This window comes from Leptodactylus fuscus, chromosome 3 (genome assembly GCF_031893055.1).
Source record: "Leptodactylus fuscus isolate aLepFus1 chromosome 3, aLepFus1.hap2, whole genome shotgun sequence".
NCBI lineage: Eukaryota > Metazoa > Chordata > Amphibia > Anura > Leptodactylidae > Leptodactylus > Leptodactylus fuscus.
The window spans coordinates 36,820,743-36,833,565 of record NC_134267.1 but is presented as its reverse complement, the minus strand read 5'-3'; the positions used below and the strand labels follow the sequence as shown (position 1 = coordinate 36,833,565).

At 51.5% G+C, this 12,823-nt stretch overlaps 1 protein-coding gene across 1 annotated transcript in view; it reads right to left on the bottom strand.

Moving 5' to 3' along the window:
* Positions 1-12,823, bottom strand: part of LOC142197275 (cystatin-like) — a 376,276-nt gene that overhangs the window by 17,405 nt on the left and 346,048 nt on the right. The window lies entirely within an intron of this gene.

The window sequence follows — 12,823 nt, the reverse complement described above, 5'->3', positions numbered from 1 at the left end:
CAAATCTTCCATTATATGTAACTCCTCTACCTTCCAGAGCCTAAGGGAGGGAGGATCTGGACGTCTCTACAAAGTTAGCACAGAGGCATGGGCAACATTAAGCAGGTGTCAGACCAGAGATACCTGGTATGCAGTGCCGCACCTCCCATGAGGCGACCTGAAGCGAGCGCTTCAGGCGGCGCTATGCCAGGGCCTCAGGGAGGGCGGCATTTTTGCTTCCCTAAGCCAGTCCAGGACAAGCTGTCCTGGACTGGCTTATCACCGAGCGGTGGTTTGGGGAGGCCACTGGAGCAGCGCTGCTCCAGCAGCCTCCCCTCACGCTCAGGCAGAGAGCAGGCAGTCTCCGGGCCTACTCTCTGCTGGCGAACAGCGCTAAGACCAGCCCCCTTCACTCGGCTACGCCCCCAACCCGCCTGGTCACGCCCCCGCTCCGCCCCCTCCTCCCGGCGGGGGGGGGGGGCGGCTTTCTGCAGTTAGCCTCGGGCGGCGAAAGGAGCAGGCTCACCCCTGCCGGTATGGAAGCACTCCGGAGAAAACAGAAAAATAGGATATCTGAAGGAGGACGTAATTCTCCAGACTTCACCCCAGAAATCAGCCAAGGCAGGACAGCTCCAGAAAATATACAGGGTGTCTCCATGGGAAGATGAGCAGTGCCAGTATGATAGGGGGACACCGAGAGCAACAGCGCATGTAGTTTGGACAGTACTCTATACCAGTGTGATAGGATCTTGTATCTCGCCTGCTGAGTCTACTTGCAATGGAGGAAGTATGAGCAAGGCGAAACAGTCTAGTCCTTTGAGAGGATTTAGTAGGATTTTAATATGAATAACATGACATAGGAATAATAAAGGGTTTATCGCATCTGGAGAACTGATTTGTGGTCCCAATGGGACCATGGTGAGGAAAGTCAAGAGCTAGGCCTAAGATGGCGACTCCAGTTCTATCATGGTTGCAGCTGTGTCTTTTCCTGCCAAACCTTCAATGCAGTAATGAGGAGGATGCACTGGAGGAGATGATGGTGGTTCTTGTTCCCCAGGATCACTCCCTTGTGGTGGTCTCCTGACTGATGGATAGAGGGCTGCCCTTGATGTCAGGTGCCAGTAATATGGAGGAGACCTGTTGTGTTTCTTGCAGCACTCTTTAAACCACTATACATCCAGTCACCACATATAGGCTCAGTCTGTTTGGTTACATAATCCATTTACATGACATAGGTATAAGCAGGGGAGTAATTATCGAGGTCACAATAGGTGCGAGGAGTGGGGTCTGTTGATAACACACGTTCACCAGTAAGGTTCAAATACAAGATAGAGGAGGAAGATGTTGTCTTCCTGCTCTAGCATTCTGCAACATGTAGGCCTCAAGCCACATTAGATCTACAAAGTGCCCTAACCAGAGCTAAAACCAGTGATGGAACTACATCTATAGCAGTCAAAGCTACATGGCCAGTGACCTTAGGGGGCCCAGTCGGCCCTCTGCTGCGTTTCTTTTTAACAGGCTGTTACCTGCTGGATCATTCCAGCACCTATCTACTTACCGATCCCTGCTCCTGCCCATGGCTACCTGTAACCCCCATTCAGACCTCCAGGGGGCCCTGTGCGCCTAACATTACGTTGCTGAACCAGCGTCAGGATGTGGCTGACATTATGAAAGGCAGTCCTGGAGGAGGGAGGGAGAAGCAGAGACAGCCATGAGTAGTAGCAGAGATCACTTAGTAGAGCAGTGGCATTTACTGCAGATACCCTATATTCAGCCAGACTGAATTCCAAGTGGGCGGGAAGAAAAAACCCAGTCCTCAAGCTCAGGGAAGGGGCAGACAGACAACCAAAACACCCCCTCCCCTTCGCCAGCAACTATTGCACCCAAAAACACCGACCATTTTAATTTTTGAAATTTTCCAGTAGCTGCTGCATTTCCCCCCCCCCCTCGGCTTATACTCGAGTCAATAGGTTTTCCCAGTTTTTGTGGTAAAATTAGGGGCCTCGGCTTATATTCGGGTCGGCTTATACTCCAGTATATAAGTATATATGGTACACAGACTAGACCCAGTTCTGACAAGTGAGCTGATACTTCTGGTGTGGAGCTTGTAATGATGTAATTCTTAGACTACACTTTCATGTATCACTGACTACAGTTATAAACGTGAGGTTCTTGGCGCACAATTTAGTAAATTGTGCGAGCCCATCTGCCACGTCACGGCGACCTCATTCAGATGGGTCCCTACACTAAGACTTTACTTCTAGAATAAATGCTGACCCCCACCCTCTATACACCCCAGAGATCAAGTTTTTATAAACTGCCCTGTAACAGTGAGCCTATAAGAAGGTGATCTCCTGCCCTATATGTAAAGTGTTAGTATAGGGACCCATCGTAATAAGGCCACTAAGTGGTCGATGGGATCACACATGTCATGCAGAATTTCTGCTCTAACATCTCTATGGCTAAAACATAGTAATATATGATAGGATACTAGTAATAGTAATGTAATATAACATCTGTCTATCTATTCAATTTGTTTAAATATACACCTTACACTTACTGTATATAGAGATACAATACATAAGTGGTACAACTTAAAACAGGTATATATACAGTATATGGTTAGAGAAATATATACCTGCAATACACACCTTACACATACTGTATATGGACAAATGGCAAAATGACAGAAAGCACTACAAGGTATTGTGAAAAAATCTGTACTGAGCTCATTCACCCATCATGTAGTGCGACCTTTGTAATAGTCAGTATGTAGTATCCACTTATGTAATGTACCCGAACTGTATATGTATACATCCGTTATAAATGTACATATTCATATATATATATACAGTCCTATGAAAAAGTTTGGGCACCCCTATTAATCTTAATCATTTTTTGTTCTAAATATTTTGGTGTTTGCAACAGCCATTTCAGTTTGATATATCTAATAACTGATGGACACAGTAATATTTCAGGATTGAAATGAGGTTTATTGTACTAACAGAAAATGTGCAATATGCATTAAACCAAAATTTCACCGGTGCAAAAGTATGGGCACCCTTATCATTTTATTGATTTGAATTCCCCTAACTACTTTTTACTGACTTACTGAAGCACAAAATTGGTTTTGTAACCTCAGTGAGCTTTGAACTTCATAGCCAGGTGTATCCAATCATGAGAAAAGGTATTTAAGGTGGCCAATTGCAAGTTGATCTCCTATTTGAATCTCCTCTGAAGAGTGGCATCATGGGCTACTCAAAACAACTCTCAAATGATCTGAAAACAAAGATTGTTCAACATAGTTGTTCAGGGGAAGGATACAAAAAGTTGTCTCAGAGATTTAACCTGTCAGTTTCCACTGTGAGGAACATAGTAAGGAAATGGAAGACCACAGGGACAGTTCTTGTTAAGCCCAGAAGTGGCAGGCCAAGAAAAATATCAGAAAGGCAGAGAAGAAGAATGGTGAGAACAGTCAAGGACAATCCACAGACCACCTCCAAAGAGCTGCAGCATCATCTTGCTGCAGATGGTGTCACTGTGCATCGGTCAACTATACAGCGCACTTTGCACAAATAGAAGCTGTATGGGAGAGTGATGAGAAAGAAGCCGTTTCTTCACGTACGCCACAAATAGAGTTGCCTGAGGTATGAAAAAGCACATTTGGACAAGGCAGCTTCATTTTGGAAACAAAAATTGAGTTGTTTGGTTATAAAAAAAGGCGTTATGCATGGCGTCCAAAAAGAAACAGCATTCCAAGAAAAACACATGCTACCCACTGTAAAATTTGGTGGAGGTTCCATCATGCTTTGGGGCTGTGTGGCCAATGCCGGCATCGGGAATCTTGTTAAAGTTGAGGGTCGCATGGATTCCACTCAGTATCAGCAGATTCTTGAGAATAATGTTCAAGAATCAGTGACGAAGTTGAAGTTACGCCGGGGATGGATATTTCAGCAAGACAATGATCCAAAACACCGCTCCAAATCCTCAGGCATTCATGCAGAGGAACAATTACAATGTTCTGGAATGGCCATCCCAGTCCCCAGACCTGAATATCATTGAACATCTGTGGGATGATTTGAAGCGGGCTGTCCATGCTCGGCGACCATCTAACTTAACTGAACTTGAATTGTTTGTCCAAAATACCTTTATCCAGGATCCAGGAACTGATTAAAAGCTACAGGAAGCGACTAGAGGCTGTTATCTTTGCAAAAGGAGGATGTACTAAATATTAATGTCACTTTTCTGTTGAGGTGCCCATACTTTTGCACCGGTCAAATTTTGGTTTAATGCATATTGCGCATTTTCTGTTAGTACAATAAACCTCATTTCAATCCTGAAATATTACTGTGTCCATCAGTTATTAGATATATCAAACTGAAATGGCTGTTGCAAATACCAAAATATTAAGAACTAAAAATGATTAAGATTAATAGGGGTGCCCAAACTTTTTCATAGGACTGTATACACACACACACACACACACACACACACACTGGACAAAACATATATATATAAAATACAGACATCTGCACAAATTGTATATACAAATAAGTAAAATAGATATAGACACGTCATATATAATTAGCACACACACCTTTACCTATATTGTTTATATAGATTCCTATAAGTATTATCATATTAAATGGGATATACTACAGTATTTATCTTCTATCCATAGGACAGAGGATATATTACACAGCCTACTACCTCAGCTCTCTGTTTACTTCCCCGCTTCTCCTTTGCCTTCCCTCCTCCAACCTCCGCTGAACCCTTCTCTCCTCCTACACTAACCCCCTACCACTACTCTCCTCCTAGTAATCTACTATAGGATACTAATGATAATAATGTACTATAATGGATTACAGATATATGTATTCTATGTAATTAACTATATGTTTAAATATACACAATACACAACTTATACTTACAGTATATAGTATATAATGCATAAGTGACAAGTATGTAACTACAGATATATGTACATGCAGTACACAGCTTACATTAATTGGATTTACAACTCTATCTATCTATCTATCTATCTATCTATCTATCTATCTAGATATAGATATTTATTTAGAACAAGCATCTATAAATAGACTGTTCACATAGATACCTATAGGTATTATAGTATTAGGTAGGTCTCCCTTATCTACCCCTACCTCTTCTACCCCTCTGTGCATGTCGCCTCTCTCCTCTACCCCTCTTCACCTCACGACTCTATTTTCACTACATTACCCCTCTGCACTTGCTCCTCTCTCCTCCACCTATTCCTCGTCTTTTGCCTCTCTGAGCTATCCTGCCGAACTTCGCCCCTTTCTCCTCTACCGATTTGCACCACTTTCCTCTTTCCTTCTCTGAATAGTTTGCCTTCTGCCACCCTTCTCTATTCACCACCTCCTACTTCTAACCCTTCTTGCTTTTCTCTGTCTCTGGGCTCCTCATGCCTCTTGTCTATGTCTCTCTGATATTTATGCTTTGTTCCTCTTTCCTCTACCCCTCCATCTCTGCACCTCTCATCTCTCTGTTACCTCTACCACTCCCTACCTCTCTACTCCTCCGTACCTTTCATCTTTCTATCTATCCTACCCCTCCAGTTTTCGCTCTTCTACCCGTCACACCTCCTGCCTCTGCCTCTCTTACCACTAACTTCTCTGCACCTCTGTCCTCCCTCTTCTATCCCTCCAGGCCTCACATCTCTCTCCTCTCTCCCTCCTGGCCTCATATCTCTCTTCTCTCTCCCTCCAGGCCTCACATCTCTCACCTCTCTCCCTCCTGGCCTAACATCTCTCTTCTCTCTCCCTCCAGGCCTCACATCTCTCTCCTCTCTCCCTCCAGGCCTTACATCTCTCGCCTCTCCCCCTCCAGGCCTCACATCTCTCTCCTCTCTCCCTCTAGGCCTCACATCCCTCTCCTCTCTCCCTCCAGGCCTCCCATATCTCTCCTCTCTCCCTCCTGGCCTCACATCTCTCACCTCTCTCCCACCAGGCTTCACATCTCTCTCCTCTCTCCCTCCTGGCCTCAGTCCTCTCTCCCCCCTGGCCTCACATCTCTTTCCTCTCTCCCTCTAGGCCTCACACCTCTCTCCTCTCTCCCTTCTGGCCTCACATCTCTCTTCTCTCTCCCTCCAGGTCTCACACCTCTCTCCTCTCTCCCTTCTGGCCTCACATCTCTCTCCTCTCTCCCTCCAGGCCTCACAACTCTCTCCTCTCTCCCTCCAGGCCTCACATCTCTCTCGTCTCTCCCTCCAGGCCTCACATCTCTCTCCTCTTTCCCTCCAGGCCTCACATCTCTCTCCTCTCTCCCTTTAGGCCTCACATCTCTCTCCTCTCTCCCTCCAGGCCTCACATCTCTCTGCTCTCTCCTTCCAGGCCTCACATCTCTCTCCTCTCTCCCTCCAGGCCTCACATCTCTCTCCTCTCTCCCTCCAGGCTTCACATCTCTCTCATCTCTCCCTTCAGGCCTCACATCTCTCTCCTCTCTCCCTCCTGGCCTCACATCTCTCTCCTCTCTCCCTTCAGGCCTCACATCTCTCTCCTCTCTCCCTCCAGGACTCACATCTCTCTCCTCTCTCCCTTCAGGCCTCACATCTCTCTCCTCTATCCCTCCATGCCTCACATCTCTCTCCCTCCAGGCCTCACATCTCTCTCCTCTTTCCCTCCAGGCCTCACATCTCTCATCTCTCTCCCACCAGACTTCACATCTCTCTCCTCTCTCCCTCCTGGCCTCAGTCCTCTCTCCCCCCTGGCCTCACATCTCTTTCCTCTCTCCCTCCAGGCCTCTCATCTCTCTCCTCTTTCCCTCCAGGCCTCACATCTCTCTCCTCTATCCCTCCAGGCCTCACATCTCTCTCCTCTCTCCCTCCAGGCTTCACATCTCTCTCCTCTCTCCCTCCTGGCCTCTAGTCTCTTTCCTCTCTCCCTCCAGGCCTCACATCTCTCTCCTCTCTCCCTCCATGCCTCACATCTTTCTCCTCTTTCCCTCCAGGCCTCACATCTCTCTCCTCTCTCCCTTTAGGCCTCACATCTCTCTCCTCTCTCCCTCCAGGCCTCACATCTCTCTCCTCTCTCCTTCCAGGCCTCACATCTCTCTCCTCTCTCCCTCCAGGCCTCACATCTCTCTCCTCTCTCCCTCCAGGCTTCACATCTCTCTCCTCTCTCCCTTCAGGCCTCACATCTCTCTTCTATCTCCCTCTTGGCCTCACATTGCTCTCCTCTCTCCCTCCTGGCCTCACATCTCTCTCCTCTCTCCCTTCAGGCCTCACATCTCTCTCCTCTCGCCCTCCAGGCCTCACATCTCTCTCCTCTATCCCTCCAGGCCTCACATCTCTCTCCTCTCTCCCTCCTGGCCTCACATCTCTCTCTTCTCTGCCTCCAGGCCTCACATCTCTCTCCTCTCTCCCTCCTGGCCTCACATCTCACTCCTCTCTCCCTTCAGGCCTCACATCTCTCCACTCTCTCCCTCCAGGCCTCAAATCTCTCTCCTCTCTCCCTCCAGGCCTCACATCCCTCTCCTCTCCCCTTCCAGGCCTCACATCTCTCTCCTCTCTTCCTCCTGGCCTCACGTTTCTCTCCTCTCTCCCTTCTGGCCTCACATCTCTCTCCTCTCTCTCTCCAGGCCTCTAGTCTCCTCTGTCCTTCCAGGCCTCACATCTCTCTCCTCTCTCCCTCCAGGCCTCACATCTCTCTCCTCTCTCCCTCCAGGCCTCACATCTCTCTCTTCTCTCCCTCCAGGCCTCACATCTCACTCCTCTCTCCATTCAGGCCTCACATCTCTCTACTCTCTCCCTCCAGGCCTCAAATCTCTCTCCTCTCTCCCTCCAGGCCTCACATCCCTCTCCTCTCCCCTTCCAGGCCTCACATCTCTCTCCTCTCTTCCTCCAGGCCTCACGTCTCTCTCCTCTCTCCCTCCTGGCCTCACGTCTCTCTGCTCTCTCCCTTCCGGCCTCACATCTCTCTCCTCTCTCTCTCTCCAGGCCTCACATCTCTCTCCTCTCTCCCTTCAGGCCTCACATCTCTCTCCTCTCTCCCTCCAGGACTCACATCTCTCTCCTCTCTCCCTTCAGGCCTCACATCTCTCTCCTCTATCCCTCCATGCCTCACATCTCTCTCCCTCCAGGCCTCACATCTCTCTCCTCTTTCCCTCCAGGCCTCACATCTCTCACCTCTCTCCCACCAGACTTCACATCTCTCTCCTCTCTCCCTCCTGGCCTCAGTCCTCTCTCCCCCCTGGCCTCACATCTCTTTCCTCTCTCCCTCCAGGTCTCTCATCTCTCTCCTCTTTCCCTCCAGGCCTCACATCTCTCTCCTCTATCCCTCCAGGCCTCACATCTCTCTCCTCTCTCCCTCCAGGCTTCACATCTCTCTCCTCTCTCCCTCCTGGCCTCTAGTCTCTTTCCTCTCTCCCTCCAGGCCTCACATCTCTCTCCTCTCTCCCTCCATGCCTCACATCTTTCTCCTCTTTCCCTCCAGGCCTCACATCTCTCTCCTCTCTCCCTTTAGGCCTCACATCTCTCTCCTCTCTCCCTCCAGGCCTCACATCTCTCTCCTCTCTCCTTCCAGGCCTCACATCTCTCTCCTCTCTCCCTCCAGGCCTCACATCTCTCTCCTCTCTCCCTCCAGGCTTCACATCTCTCTCCTCTCTCCCTTCAGGCCTCACATCTCTCTTCTATCTCCCTCTTGGCCTCACATTGCTCTCCTCTCTCCCCCCTGGCCTCACATCTCTCTCCTCTCTCCCTTCAGGCCTCACATCTCTCTCCTCTATCCCTCCAGGCCTCACATCTCTCTCCTCTCTCCCTCCTGGCCTCACATCTCTCTCTTCTCTCCCTCCAGGCCTCACATCTCTCTCCTCTCTCCCTCCTGGCCTCACATCTCACTCCTCTCTCCCTTCAGGCCTCACATCTCTCCACTCTCTCCCTCCAGGCCTCAAATCTCTCTCCTCTCTCCCTCCAGGCCTCACATCCCTCTCCTCTCCCCTTCCAGGCCTCACATCTCTCTCCTCTCTTCCTCCTGGCCTCACGTTTCTCTCCTCTCTTCCTTCCGGCCTCACATCTCTCTCCTCTCTCTCTCCAGGCCTCTAGTCTCCTCTGTCCTTCCAGGCCTCACATCTCTCTCCTCTCTCCCTCCAGGCCTCACATCTCTCTCCTCTCTCCCTCCAGGCCTCACATCTCTCTCTTCTCTCCCTCCAGGCCTCACATCTCACTCCTCTCTCCATTCAGGCCTCACATCTCTCTACTCTCTCCCTCCAGGCCTCAAATCTCTCTCCTCTCTCCCTCCAGGCCTCACATCCCTCTCCTCTCCCCTTCCAGGCCTCACATCTCTCTCCTCTCTTCCTCCAGGCCTCACGTCTCTCTCCTCTCTCCCTCCTGGCCTCACGTCTCTCTGCTCTCTCCCTTCCGGCCTCACATCTCTCTCCTCTCTCTCTCTCCAGGCCTCTAGTCTCCTCTGTCCTTCCAGGCCTCACATCTCTCTCCTTTCTCCCTCCAGGCCTCACATCTCTCTCCTCTCTCCCTCCAGGCCTCACATCTCTCTCCTCTCTCCCTCCAGGCCTCACATCTCTCTCCTCTCTCCCTCCAGGCCTCACGTCTCTCTCCTCTCTCCCTCCAGGCCTCACATCTCTCTCCTCTCTCCCTCCAGGGCTCACATCTCTCTCCTCTCTCCCTCCAGGCCTCACATCTCTCTCCTCTATCCCTCCAGGCCTCACATCTCTCTCCTCTCTCCCTCCAGGCCTCACATCTCTCTCCTCTCTCCCTCTTGTCCTCACATCTCTCTCTTCTCTCCCTCCAGGCCTCACATCTCTCTCGTCTCTCCCTCCTGGCCTCTAGTGTCTTTCCTCTCTCCCTCCAGGCCTCACATCTCTCTCTTCTCTCCCTCCAGGTCTCACATTTCTCTCCTCTCTCCCTCCAGGCCTCACATTTCTCTCCTCTCTCCCTTCAGGCCTCACATCTCTCTACTCTCTCCCTCCAGGCCTCAAATCTCTCTCCTCTCTCCCTCCAGGCCTCACATCCCTCTCCTCTCCCCTTCCAGGCCTCACATCTCTCTCCTCTTTTCCTCCAGGCCTCACGTCTCTCTCCTCTCTCCCTCCTGGCCTCACGTCTCTCTGCTCTCTCCCTTCAGGCCTCACAACTCTCTCCTCTCTCTCTCCAGGCCTCTAGTCTCCTCTGTCCTTCCAGGCCTCACATCTCTCTCCTCTCTCCCTCCAGGCCTCACATCTCTCTCCTCTCTCCCTCCAGGCCTCACATCTCTCTCCTCTCTCCCTCCAGGCCTCACATCTCTCTCCTCTCTTCCTCCAGGCCTCACGTCTCTCTCCTCTCTCCCTCCTGGCCTCACGTCTCTCTGCTCTCTCCCTTCCGGCCTCACATCTCTCTCCTCTCTCCCTCCAGGCCTCTAGTCTCCTCTGTCCTTCCAGGCCTCACATCTCTCTCCTCTCTCCCTCCAGGCCTCACATCTCTCTCCTCTCTCCCTCCAGGCCTCACATCTCTCTCCTCTCTCCCTCCAGGCCTCACATCTCTCTCCTCTCTCCCTCCAGGCCTCACGTCTCTCTCCTCTCTCCCTCCAGGCCTCACATCTCTCTCCTCTCTCCCTCCAGGGCTCACATCTCTCTCCTCTCTCCCTCCAGGCCTCACATCTCTCTCCTCTATCCCTCCAGGCCTCACATCTCTCTCCTCTCTCCCTCCAGGCCTCACATCTCTCTCCTCTCCCCCTCTTGTCCTCACATCTCTCTCTTCTCTCCCTCCAGGCCTCACATCTCTCTCGTCTCTCCATCCTGGCCTCTAGTGTCTTTCCTCTCTCCCTCCAGGCCTCACATCTCTCTCTTCTCTCCCTCCAGGTCTCACATCTCTTTCCTCTCTCCCTCCAGGCCTCACATTTCTCTCCTCTCTCCCTTCAGGCCTCACATCTCTCTACTCTCTCCCTCCAGGCCTCAAATCTCTCTCCTCTCTCCCTCCAGGCCTCACATCCCTCTCCTCTCCCCTTCCAGGCCTCACATCTCTCTCCTGTTTTCCTCCAGGCCTCACGTCTCTCTCCTCTCTCCCTCCTGGCCTCACGTCTCTCTGCTCTCTCCCTTCAGGCCTCACAACTCTCTCCTCTCTCTCTCCAGGCCTCTAGTCTCCTCTGTCCTTCCAGGCCTCACATCTCTCTCCTCTCTCCCTCCAGGCCTCACATCTCTCTCCTCTCTCCCTCCAGGCCTCACATCTCTCTCCTCTCTCCCTCCAGGCCTCACATCTCTCTCCTCTCTCCCTCCAGGCCTCACGTCTCTCTCCTCTCTCCCTCCTGGCCTCACGTCTCTCTGCTCTCTCCCTTCAGGCCTCACATCTCTCTCCTCTCTCCCTCCTGGCCTCTAGTCTCCTCTGTCCTTCCAGGCCTCACATCTCTCTCCTCTCTCCCTCCAGGCCTCACATCTCTCTCCTCTCTCCCTCCAGGCCTCACATCTCTCTCCTCTCTCCCTCCAGGCCTCACATCTCTGTCTTCTCTCTCTCCAGGCCTCACATATCTCTCCTCTCTCCTCCAGGCCTACCATCTCTCTCCTCTCTCCCTCCTGGCCTCTAGTCTCTTTCCTCTCTCCCTCCTGGGCTCACATCTCTCTCCCTCCTGGCCTCACATCTCTCTCTCTTCTATCCCTCCAGGCCTCACATCTCTCTCCTCTCTCCCTTTAGGCCTCACATCTCTCTCCTCTCTCCCTCTAGGCCTCACATCTCACTCCTCTCTCCTTCCAGGCCTCACATCTCTCTCCTCTCTCCCTCCAGGCCTCACATCTCTCTCCTCTCTCCCTCCAGGCTTCACATCTCTCTCCTCTCTCCTTCCTGGCCTCACATCTCTCTCCTCTCTCCCTCCTGGGCTCCCATCTCTCTCCCTACAGGCCTCACATCTCTCTTCTCTCTCCCTCCTGGCCTCACATCTCTCTCCTCTTTCCCTCCAGGCCTCACATCTCTCTCCTCTCTCCCTTTAGGCCTCACATCTCTCTCCTCTCTCCCTCTAGGCCTCACATCTCACTCCTCTCTCCTTCCAGGCCTCACATCTCTCTCCTCTCTCCCTTCAGGCCTCACATCTCTCTCCTCTCTCCCTCCAGGCTTCACATCTCTCTCCTCTCTCCCTTCAGGCCTCACATCTGTCTCCTCTCTCCCTCCAGGCTTCACATCTCTCTCCTCTCTCCCTCCTGGCCTCACATCTCTCTCCTCTCTCCCTTCAGGCCTCACATCTCTCTCCTCTCTCCCTCCTGGCCGCACATCTCTCTCTTCTCTCCCTCCAGGCCTCACATATCTCTCCTCCAGGCCTCACATCTCTCTCCTCTCTCCCTCCTGGCCTCACATCTCTCTCCTCTCTCCCTTCAGGCCTCACATCTCTCTCCTCTCTCCCTCCTGGCTTCACATCTCTCTCCCTCCTGGCCTCACATCTCTCTCCTCTCTCCCTTCAGGCCTCACATCTCTCTCCTCTCTCCCTTCAGGCCTCACATCTCTCTCCTCTCTCCCTCCAGGCTTCACATCTCTCTCCTCTCTCCCTCCTGGCCTCACATCTCTCTCCTCTCTCCCTTCAGGCCTCACATCTCTCTCCTCTCTCCCTTCAGGCCTCACATCTCTCTCCCTCCTGGCTTCACATCTCTCTCCTCTCTCCCTCCTGGCCTCACATCTCTCTCCTCTCTCCCTCCTGGCCACACATCTCTCTCTTCTCTCCCTCCAGGCCTCACATATCTCTCCTCCAGGCCTCACATCTCTCTCCTTTTTAGATGCAAATAAATACATAATTCTTCCTGATTCCCTGTGAGTGCCAGCAATTCCTTTTGTACATGGTTATGGCGGTGAGATGCCTTTTCTGAGCACCCAAACTAACAACTACCGAGTGACAGCCCA